This window comes from Perna viridis, chromosome 7 (assembly GCF_037379345.1).
Source record: "Perna viridis isolate PV_CMFRI_1.1 ecotype Kerala chromosome 7, ASM3737934v1, whole genome shotgun sequence".
In the NCBI taxonomy this organism is placed as follows: Eukaryota; Metazoa; Mollusca; class Bivalvia; order Mytilida; family Mytilidae; genus Perna; species Perna viridis.
In genome coordinates, this window is record NC_142451.1 from 46,675,371 (window position 1) to 46,687,551 (window position 12,181).

At 32.5% G+C, this 12,181-nt stretch overlaps 1 long non-coding RNA gene across 1 annotated transcript; it reads right to left on the bottom strand.

Moving 5' to 3' along the window:
- Positions 1-211: 211 nt before the first annotated feature.
- LOC148612975 (uncharacterized) lies at positions 212-2,374 on the bottom strand. The gene is made up of 3 exons (XR_015923953.1): positions 2,242-2,374; positions 1,975-2,057; positions 212-484 (listed from the first exon to the last, which is right to left on the bottom strand). It is a non-coding gene; the product is annotated as an uncharacterized LOC148612975 (long non-coding RNA).
- Positions 2,375-12,181: the final 9,807 nt, after the last annotated feature.

The window sequence follows — 12,181 nt, forward strand, 5'->3', positions numbered from 1 at the left end:
TATTTTTGTTTGTTTGATATTTCATGTGTGTTTTCGTGTTGTGTACTGCATTTGCGATCTTCCGGAAAAAAATGAAGAAACAATTGTGTTGTTGTCCATTTCCAGTTTGGTTCTTTATTACCTTCCTGTTAACGGTAACGCTTGTTTTGGCCTTTTTCGCAAAAATTCAAAATTACTAATTGTTGCATAATTAAATGAAAACAAAAAAAAATAGTTGTTTTATATATTTTATTTTCAAATAATCAGAAAGCAATTTAAGACAAATAAACACAGAAAGACGAACCAGTTATATGCCACATAAACATCAGATATGTATCTGTATTTTTATCATATCATGTCGTCAAACTTATTTGCCTGAGTTTGTGCTACATATGCAACTACATAGCTTTGTAATCTTGTCACAATAGACTTGGCATCTACCACATGGAAATTGTCCGCGCATAAATAATCCTTCGGCTACTCCTGTCTGCTGTGCAAAAAGTTGCTGAAATAAAGTATAACAAAAATAGATATGTTGTATAACCCAATCGGGATGAACATGTCAGCCCAAGGCCACCCATTGGTCTTCAATGAAAGACGAGGAAACCTTCATTATTAGGTATTATGTGATACCCTCAGAACAGTTTTGCCGTTGTGTGTTGTAATTATCATGTAAATTCAAAAATACTTTTAGATTGACTGAATGATTGTTGGGGTTTAACGCCCGAACAGCAATATTTCAGCTATATTCAGGCAATGAACATGAAATGGATGATGATGATGATGAAATGAAAAAGAGAAGGGACACAGGGATAATAGGGTCGACAAATTCTGATTGCCACAAGATAAAAGGGAGGGATGGGTAGGGTCGGGCAATTTAGCCTCCTATGGCGGAGAACAAAGATTCCTACTCCTATCGAATACCACAGCAGGGTTCTTTAACGTGCGAGGAATGTGATATTTTTTCCCAACACGGTGCACCACTATGGTTTGAAGTCAGGTTTTCCGTATTATAGCCTGACAACCCCAGCATGCAACACGCTAGGGGGACTACATTCCAACACCTGGGGAACACATCCCAGTTGCTCTGTGGGCAGAGCGCCTATCACCCGGCTAGGTTCCTGAGCAATATATACATGTTTGCAGGTGATTAATTGAATTGAGAAAAGCCAATGAACTGTTTTGAAATTTTGCACAGTTGTTAAGTACTATAAAATACAGATTAAGTTCAGTTTTCATACAAATTCAAGAACTTATTTTCGAGTTATGCAATTTCTCGCTCTTTTCATCCCGTTTTTTACAGATATATGTTTCCAGATGTTAACTTGAGAACGAATGAAAGGATTGCCCTAAAAATTTGCACAATTGTAAAATACGTTGAAATACAGGCCAAAATGTAAGGCTGACACATTTTTGCAGTTTGGATAGAAACAGAGGGATGGGAGACAAACGAAAAGTAGGCGAGATAAAGAAAATAAGGAAGGGTAAAGGAGAGAAACGGAAGAAGAATGAACGGTAACTAAGGACGATGCTAAACTGTTTTTGCTTTCATTATTGTTATTAACAAATATCATGCATATTCGCCACCTGCTGATTCATTTTAAAATTTTAAGCAAATAGTGGAGAACCCCATTCTTAACAAAGCCCTAAATTTTAAAAACCATACAAAATTGTATAAAAAAAATCAGAAGGAGGCTATTGTCAATTGAAAGTTTCATTAAATCTTATTTCTAAATAATGAAAACTTCAAGACGTAAAATTGGGAAATTAAATAAACAGAAATGGACCTCACATAAATAGAAATAGGGTCCTTACCATGAAAATTGGTGAATATTTTTAAGTTATTGTGCGAAGCGTAAACAACATAAAGGTAGACAGAGGGACTGACAGACATCAGTTTACCATTACAAGCCCCGTCTATACAATATAACGTGGGCGTATAAAATCCTGCAAATCCGTATACAAAGACAACAAACAATATACTATAAAACTTACGACGGTTATAAATGCAATAAAGAAGAAAGCCAGCTTTGAATGCGTGTAGTACATGGTTGAATCTGTTTTAGAATTCAAATTTTCTGTAAAAAAAAAAAGACAAAATGAGATTTTACGGCTAATGCAAACATTTTATTTATGAATAATGAAAAACATACTTAAAGTATCATGAATTGTTATTCCACTAAAACAAAACAATTTGAAAATACTTATTTCTACAGAGTACATATCAAAGTAACATACAGACATATTGTCTGAATTACGTACCTGTTTTGTGAAGCCGCTCCACTACTGAAGTTACATGGTGCTGTCCTATTATATACAGCATCGTGAGTCAGTAATTATGTAAAAACCATGTCATAACCATTTCTAATTGGAATGATATTGTTCAGATGGACTTAAGGCTAAGGGTCATTGTCGTCATATGTATTACACCTACGAAGTGGATGTTGTCTACTTGTTCACTAGACAAATTAAAGGATGGGAGCCAATAAGGCTTTTGCAACTTATTTTGTGATGAGATCCAGCGATAACCAAAAAAAACCCATTCAAACTGAAAGTGTGCATTTATTCATTCTTTCAACAGGAAAAATGGAATTTTGGTTTAGACTGGATATCTATGTCCATTTAGTAAAAAAAAAAACTTTCAAACATCACGCTTCAAATCGCTTCAAAAATGATAAGTTCCAACTTTACCTTTAAATGTACCACGTGACCTAGCTCATTTTCACATGATTAAATACCCCTAAAAACTAATTGCACCGTAATAAGTGCAGTAGATACATTGATTAAAGATATTTTGTCTCTATAGGTCATTTTTGTATCAAATAAAGTTTGAAATAATCTTCTTTGATCGGATTTCGATTTTGAAATATATAACACTGCTGTAAACATGCATGCATGTTCGTGAATGTACTAACTTTGAATCGCGTCCTTCACTTCTTTTTTCATTTGAAACCAATAGTTTTTAATATCTTCGTTTTAGTGTCTGTTCAAATATCCATTTTTTTTACTTTTTAGTTTAGCTCATATAAGGGAACTTCCAGTTGATTTTCATCACCCGGAGGTAGTAGAAAAGATTGAAATTTTAAAGAAATAAAAAAGACAGCTCATAAGAAAAATAAAAAAAGCAAGATCTATTATTGTCATAATATTTTTTTTTTTTTTTTTTTTTTTTTTTTTTTTTTTTTTAAAATAAGACATTTTAGCGATTTTCGCCGTCGAAAATTGACTTACTCCTTTTCATAGTCATCAGTACTAATGAATTTTTTTTTTCATTTATACATTTCAAAGTTTTGTAAGTATTATAAGGTATTGTTGATTTCAGTTGAAATTAACTTAAAGTTTATCAACAATGACATGTACGCGCTTATTATGTCTTACCTATTGTACCCAGTAAACATTCAACACTGTAGGGATATGTCTGTTCGTCTGCCTGCATTTAAACCAAAGAAGGTGTCAAACCACTATTAAAAGTCCCATTACTTTCTATGTTGAATTAAACAGTTTTCAAGGTCCCAATCTTTTTTAAAGTTTGTTAAAATGAACTTTAACAGGTTTTATCATAGAGAAAACCCTTTAAAGACTCTCTCATAAAATTTGCAGCATACCTTTAATGGCTTCTAAGAAATAACGGTGAAGTGAAAATAGGCAGGTACTAAACATACTACTTTCCTTTTAGAAATTTGACAAAACAATGGGTTTAAGATCTAGACTCTAACAAATTATTTTCTACATCAGAGTTCAAAACTGATGTATTCAGTGTGTACTTGACATGATTACTCTATAGTACAAATACAAACGTGTAACAATTATGTTGGTATATTTAAACCTTACCAGAAAGTCAACAACATGTTGACGTAGTTGTACAACGTGTATCTAAAATAGGTCGGATTATCATTTTGGTTTTCATGGATAATTGCGGTATTTGAATTATTTGTCATATAATTAAATATCAAAAAGATTCGTTACTAAATTTGGTTCGTAAATTTGACTTCGGAAGTTTTTAGTTACAGTAATGTAAAATTAAACATCGTACAAGTGTAGTTCAAGACATGAGGCTTCACAGTGCACTTTATATCAAGTTCTTTGTGGTAGATGAGATGCGTAAAATCCCCGAAACTAGGATTTTTAAAGATAATACGCCATCTATTTAGCGAAAGCTGAGATAAAAGGAACAAGCAAAACGATCTTCCTTCTTTTGGATCACATCAGCTGTAAATCAGCCTCATAAGAGTAAATGAGTAGGTCAGCAAGTAGAGGATCAAGAGATTGAGATTATTTCTTCCTAGACCGAAATATATAACAGTCATTCCTTATTGGAAGCTTCAATGTTTAATTATGAGCAGATATTGAGGCTACATAAATTAATTTGACGTACTTAGTATGGGTCCTTGACCAGAAGTAATTACTTATTGCTATTATATATGTCTAGCGATTGGCGTTAAACATCACACTGAGGTGTAATTTTTTTTCTTTTTTTTTTGTCCTTTTTTTTGTTCGTTTACTTGTTTATTTTTTTTTTGTTTTTTGTTTGGTTTTTTGTTTTTGTTTTTGTTTTTTGTTTTTCGTTTTTTTTGTTTTTGTTGTTTTTTTGTTTGTTTTTTTTGTTTGTTTTTTTTTCGTTTTTGTTCTTTTGTTTTGTTTTTGTTTTCTGTTTTTTTCTAGGGATATAATCTCATTACAGATTTCAGCAACGTAGTTTAAGAGTCTGTCCATTTAAAAACCATATTGTTTAATATGGGTGGGTCAGAGTCAATTTTATCCCACCAATTGTTTCGGTTCCAGTGGAATGTCTAACTCATTGTGATGTCAGAAAGAGCAAGACGTTTTCCCTACCGAAAATGAATGATTCAGACTATATTGTCAGAGTTCCCTGACAAATCTAAATTATAACTAAATTATGAACATATCAAAGAGTTATTTTCCTTTTATAGAAGTTTCCATTGATTTCTTTGTAATTTATTTCATTCTAACCATTTCAGTAAATGACAAACTAACATTCATTTCTTAGAAAACACGAGTTTGTGAACGCTTATGGATGAAAACAGTTTTAAAACTAAGTTGACATGTGTCACCACTTTCCTTGGTTTTCCATGTTCATCATCTTTTTTCAATTGACAGCTCAAAGTCGTATTTTAAATTCAATATCAAAACATCTTAGGTTTATACTGTCTTTTATCTCAATATTAAGGTATTCCTAATCAGTGTGAAACCATTTTACTTCTTTTTCATATTGCAAAAAGTAGGAATCAAGTAAACTTATTTGTGAAGAATCGGTCAGAGAATTAACCTCTTTAATTAATTAAATTCGGTTTGAAATGTGGATATACATATACATCTTCCCGGTAATAACGTGGTATCAATAAAAAGAATAAAAAACGGCATAGGTTCTAATTGTAACTGAAACCAATCATTGATTGGTTTTAGTATCAAGTGCATCCCATTTTAATTGAAACTGCTTAACTTTTACCACTTTCGATTTACAGCTACTTTAAATTATTGGGATTGAAGTTTTTTTTATAATTAACTGGAAATTTTGTTGTTGTCGAGTCTTTCTTTTGTTTTGTGGATTTTTTGCGGGGTGCGGTGTTTTGTGTTGTTTTTTTCGAGGGGATTCTACATATTTTATCATTAATCATTATATGCATAGTACAAATACAAACGTGTAACAATTATTTTGTAATCAACTTAAAATCTTACCAAAGGTCAACAACGTGTTGACGTAATTGTGCCACTTGTATCTAAAATAGTGTTTTTATGCTTTTCATTGATAATTGCTGTACGTGAAATATTTAATATATTTAATTAATATCAAAAAGATTTGTGACTAAACTTGGTTCGTAAATTGGACTTTGAAAGTTTTTAATATTATTAGTGACAGTAAGGTTTCAATTAACCTTCATTCATTTTGAATATACCATATGCTTACTCTTATAATTGTGATATTTTGTCTTTAATTGGTTTTTATGAAAATATAACCAACGTTCAAATGATATAAACAATATCGGATCTCAAATGTTCTCCGTAGCAGAGTAAATTCCTTGTAATATCACACTGAGACAGTTGTGGATAGAATTTCTATTTATAGATAGGATCAAAGGGTACCGATAAATTGAACTAGGCCTAGTGAGTATAAAGACCAAACTTATGTGGCACTCATGATAAGAATCATCCAAAATGTGATTTATGGTTGCAAAGCCTACATATTATTCTTTTTGATATCTTGTTTACAATGTTATAGAAAATTACATGTTGCTTTTCATATAACCCTTGTTGTTTGGGGAGAAAATAAATATATAGAATGTACTGTAGATTTTTTTTTTTTTTTAAAAAGGAAGATAACTATGTAACTGACATTAATAAACAATATGAAGTGTTGGATTTTTAATGTGGGTTATCTCCTAAAGTACAGACGTATTTGAATGAGTAATTATACATTTAATCTTATAGACATACAAAGCAACGTAGTAAAAAATAATAATGTGTAGCTTTTTTGTGTGTTCTTCCCATTTCACTGTTTCTAAAAAATTAAATGTGTATTGCTATATGTTTTGTTTTGTTTTGTTTTGTTTTTTTTTCGAGAGTGATTTTTTTAGTGATTGTATAATCAAATATTAGAGAATTTAGACGAAAGAGGAAAGGAAAACTATGACTCGTTGAACAAGTCAGTTTTCATGGCGAAGTAGAAACACCATAACGATCCACGAGTTCATGATGACGGCCATAAAACTTTTGTAGTGATGACTTCAATCATGTAGAAATATAACCCTGCTCCTGAAGCATATTTGTTAGAATTCTAGCGCGATACAAATAGTCTGAGTAGTCTCGGCAAGCTCTGGCATAACGTATGAGTTGTGATATGAACATTCCATACGCAGGTGCTAAAGGGATATTGCCACAGATGAAAGGAAAGTTGACAATTTTGAAAGAAAAATCATCACGTTTGTCGTAAAGTGTGGTCATAAGTTTTCCTTTACCATCGATTTCTAAGTGTAGGTCAAGATAAGAGGCTGACTTCACAGTGTCTGTAGTAACCTTTATCTCAAGTTCTTTGGGGTATATGCGATGTATCAAATCCCTAAAATAAGGATTGTTTAAAGATAATACTTCAGCTCTATAGCGGAAACTGAGATTAAAGGATCTAGCTAAAGGATATTCTTTCTTTTGGATCAGATCAGCTAAAATGTCAGCCTCATAAGAGTGAAGGAAAAGGTCAGCAAGTAGAGGAGCACAATTTGTTCCCATTGGAATGCCGACCGTATGTTGAAAAACGCGTCCACAATACTGGACAAATATGTTGTCGATTATAGATTCCAGCATTTTGTAAACATCTTCTTCTGTATATTTGGAACATGATTTGGAATTATTTCTTACAAAGTATGAGGAATCTCTACCAAGAACTATATATTTGTATCTAGGTGTACCATCTTTTTGAGAAAAAAACAACGATGTATAATGTTTTAAGTCGGGATTGTAACTGAATATGTGGAATAGGAGCATACTGTATCGAAAAATTATAGGTTTTAATGCTATTATATTCTGATAATTGTCTTGAACTGATTGTCTCCAAAAGATCTTTCGAATTTTTCAGGATCCACATTGAATTAATACCACTACTGGAGTAACAAGCATTGTGTAAACCCTCGTTTACAGTTGTGAGTATAGAAGTGAAAAGTTTTGAAAAAGGTTTGGTTGTACATTTTGCAGATCCAGCAATGTAACGTTGTTTGTAAGGATTCTTGTGGAGTTTAGGAATCCAGTACATAGACGGTAAATCACAGTCATCGTCCTTGGTAGAGAGACCAAAAGAGGATAGCACAGATTTATGGTTTTCCACAATTTCTTCTTTGGAGAGTGTGGTAGCAGTATAGGTCTTATCACTGCTATTGTTTTCTGTGTCAACCTCTGATAATAAACATTGGATGTAAAACGTTTTGCAGACAAAAACAATGTTGTTTTGGGCTCTATCTGCTGATACGACAATATATGTGTCATGTATAGTAGACAATGTTTTTGCTACATCAGCGTCCTTGAAAACTGATGTAGCCTTGGCACTCATTGACCTACTTAAATTTTCATTCGTTTCAAAATTAAGGACATCACGACCTTTAACCACTCTGACAGAGAATCAACGTCTTCAAAGTTAGGAGGGATCAAAGCAACGAAAATGAGTTTTAATGTTATTTTCAATTATGAAATTATGCTGTAACAGGTTTTCTTTGTTTTTCTTATGTTTATTTTTTTCTTCCAACATTTACTTTGACATGACTTTTAATATATCATAACAAAATTTAGACCATTGATAGACCTCATTTAGGACTTTTACATGATGACCCTGTAAGGGTTTCATCATCCATTATAAAAGTTATCTCCCCTTTTTTGCCATTTTTTCAGCTTGGCCCCTCTTAATTTTTAAGGATATCTTGGCCATACTTTGTTAACATATAAACATCATCATGTTTTATGAGCAATTGTCCCTGCTAAGGTTTTCACCATTTTTTTTAAAGAGTTATGTCCATTTAAAACAATTTCTTTGAATCGTTCATGTCTTGAAAACCAATATAGACATAATCAATCTGAAATTGCTTACAAGTACACAAACTGACCACCTAATGAATTAACATGAACATAACCATATGGGAATTATATCCCTTGAAATCTCATCCTTAAGATTTTATTATTTATATTTCGAGAACCGAAACTCGTGTACCAATGATCTTTTATTTGCACTGCAAAGTTAAGACCTTGATTTTAAGAAAATGCTAAGAAAGAAGTGCATACATGCAGTGTGTGAAATGACACTTTTTATAAGAGCATAAGTTTAAAGACTAGTCCGATTGTTTGTTCAAACGTTCTGACAATTTAATTGTTTAACATGGTCAGGTTTGTGATGTTGACCTTGTGATTTGTTTTTCAGGGTCAAGTGATTCCCAGTTGTAGGGTGGTAATATTTTGTCTCTAATACTACCGGTTCTGGAGTTTGGTATTGCATCATATTTCAATTATTCATTGTGGCCACATACCGCTCTACAATTGCCCGAATATTTTGTCAATGTGTTGTATATGATCGACAGACTATCATACAGTTTTTTAATTTGATATATTTTGTTTTGTTTTGAATCTTATGTAATTTTAGTATTTAAGGTCGGGGTATCCATTTCAAAAACCACAACATATACACAAATAATTTTGTTTACCCAAAATGAAATTTTGTTTTACAAAATAGCAAGGACCAATATACAAAATAACGAAACCATAACAACTAAATTTTCTTTTTATATTTTACAATGTTTTTGTATATTTTATCAGTACCTATTTACGGAATTGAAATTTCATCATTTTTTTCAACTTCCTCGAAGGGGGTCATGTGAAACATCATTTTAAAGGTCTAAATGAGCACATTTAAAAAAAACATTAAGTTCAAATATTAACAAGGGAAAAGCTTTTAAATGGAAAGACTTGATTTAGAATCAATTGACATTCTAGTTTTATAATTATGCTTCTTGTTACCGCGCATGATTCAGTCATGGTAACTACAATCGTATCTTTAAGTTTGTACCTGTTCCTTTCTTAAAAACTTTTATTTCTCTAAAACAATTAAACATAAAATTTACAGGTTCACTTAAGATATTGACTATAACCGATTGTTTAATCTAAAACTCGCGTGAACATAGCCAGGTATTGAAGAACTTACCTAAAACAAGAATTCCACCTGTTTACCTTTAACACGGTCGTTATATTACTTAAATACAATGCACGAAAAATATAACATATTTGACAAAAATGCAAGACGGATATGGAGTCATGGCCTCGCCACGATACATCACCTAAGATACATAATATCTAGAAAAGCAGAGGACGATTATCCTATTGGTGCACCTGGTCCATGCTCCCAGTTTCTAGTAGAGTCCGAGTTGCTTATTTGCTTTTGTTACTTTGTATGTAAGATTTTAGTTACTTTATGTTCTTTGTTGTGTATGTGTGTTTTCCATGTCTGGTCTTTGTCCCTGGATTGCATTCTTATCATTACCGCTATAACCTTGGTTCCCTTGATTACTCCTCCATAGATGATCATTTTCCTTTCATAAAACAGCTTTGACTTCATCACATTCGAACTTAACTTTATTCTATACTTCTCACTTTACTATACTCCCTTTACAAACAAGTCATGAACCTACCTCATCATTGACAGTATTTCATATTCCTATACTCCACCTATTACATCCTAAATTTTCAACTAAAAAAAGGCTATTCCAGGACATCAAGATTGAGGACTTTAAGCCTAAACCATCTGAATGTTCTTGCAAAAACTGTCTCCTCAAATATGGTTCTTCCAGTCACGTCATTGGGGGATAATTAAACATCATCGATAAGAATCTTTCCGTAAGGTACTTTCTAAAGGTCCCAAGTACCGTGAACCAAGTCCCATAAATTTATGGGAAAGAAAATGGATAAAACGAGAACAAAAAAACATTGATTCACTGTAAGGGGGGTGGGTTAAGATTGTGAGGTCTCCAATTTTCAAATGTAAAATGTAGGTCAGTAAGCGTCAATACTACATGAGTTTTCAAAGACCGTCAATTTAAGTTTATTATCAGAATATTTTAATATAAAACATATGATTTCATCAACTCTTTTTTCCTTCTATTCCCCATACTCTGTTAAAATTCCGAGTCCATTTATACATCGTTGTTACTGCAAAAGACGGTACACCTAGATACAGATATGTAGTACTTAGTAGAGATTCTTCATACGTTGTAAAAACGATTCCAAATCATCTTCCAAATATACCGTAGATGGTTTTAAAATGTTGGAATTTGTTCTCGACAACATATTTGTCCAGTTTTTTTACATAAAAGGTTGGCATTCTAATGGGAACAAATTGTGCTACTCTTGTCGCTGACCTATTCCTACACTCTTTTGAAGCTGAATTTTTAGCTGATCTAATCCGAAAGAAAGAACATCCTTTAGTCGGATCCTCTTATCAGTTTCCGCTATATAGAAGACGTATTATCATTAAATAATCATGGTTTCGCATCAACTGCCAAAAACTTGAGATATCATATCATATATTGACCTACATATATAGATGGAAGGGGAAATAAAAATATTGACCAAACTATACGGCAAACGCAATGACTTTTCATTCCATATTGTCAACTTTCCTTTCATCTGTGGTAACATCCCTTCTGCACTTAACTATGGATGTTTCGTATCACAACTCATACGTTATGCCAGAGATTGCGGTATTTTTTGTATCGCGCTAGACTTCTTACAATTAGGTTTCTGCAAAAGGGTTTTGTTGCTACAAAATTAATAATATCACTACAGAAGTTTTATACCCGTCATCATGTACTTGTGGATCGTTACGGTGTATCTATCTTCGCCATGAAAACTGATTTGTTCAACTTGCCATAGTTTTCATTTCCTCTTTCGTCTATCCTGGACTTGAATTTGTATGAGCAGCTCGGTATATTTCCAGAAAAGCAGAGGACACTTACCCTACCGATGCAATTGATCCACGCTCCCAATTTTTAGTGGAGTTGCTCATTTACTTTTGCTGCTTTGTGCGTACTAATTTGATTATTTTTGGGGTTTTTTTGTTGTATGTGTTTTTTTGGTTTTTTTTCGATGTCTGGTCTTATTCCTGGATTACATTCTTTTGATTTCCGCTCGTATCTTGGTTTCTTTGATGACTCTTGCATCTAGTGTCAAACATTGATTATAGATAATCATAGACACCACATCAACAACTATGCTTTGTCACAACTGAATTGGGAAAAATGATACAAAACAAAAATATATGATGATTCTGAATGGCGTAAGGATCATATTCTATTATCATGTACCCACAAGCTAAACAAGTAAAATATAAAACTATTTCTACAAAATACAAACAGGTGACCAACGCAGTCAAATGAACATAAAACCCGTGCAGTACTTTAGATTTTAAATGCATTGTCGATTGATGCCATATTTCTTCAAATTTTCGGAAATTACAATAGCTAAACCTCCTACAAGTATTGATCTGCGTTAATCCACGGGTGTGGACTTAACAGAAAATCATAATCCATATCCCTTTTTCTAAGTAGCAGCATTTTTTCTCACTTACGTACGTAGGTAAAAGGAAGACTTCAAATTCTAATTCAATGCATCCTTTTAGCAAAGGACGGGAAATGCGACATACCAAAATAAAAAAAAGGTC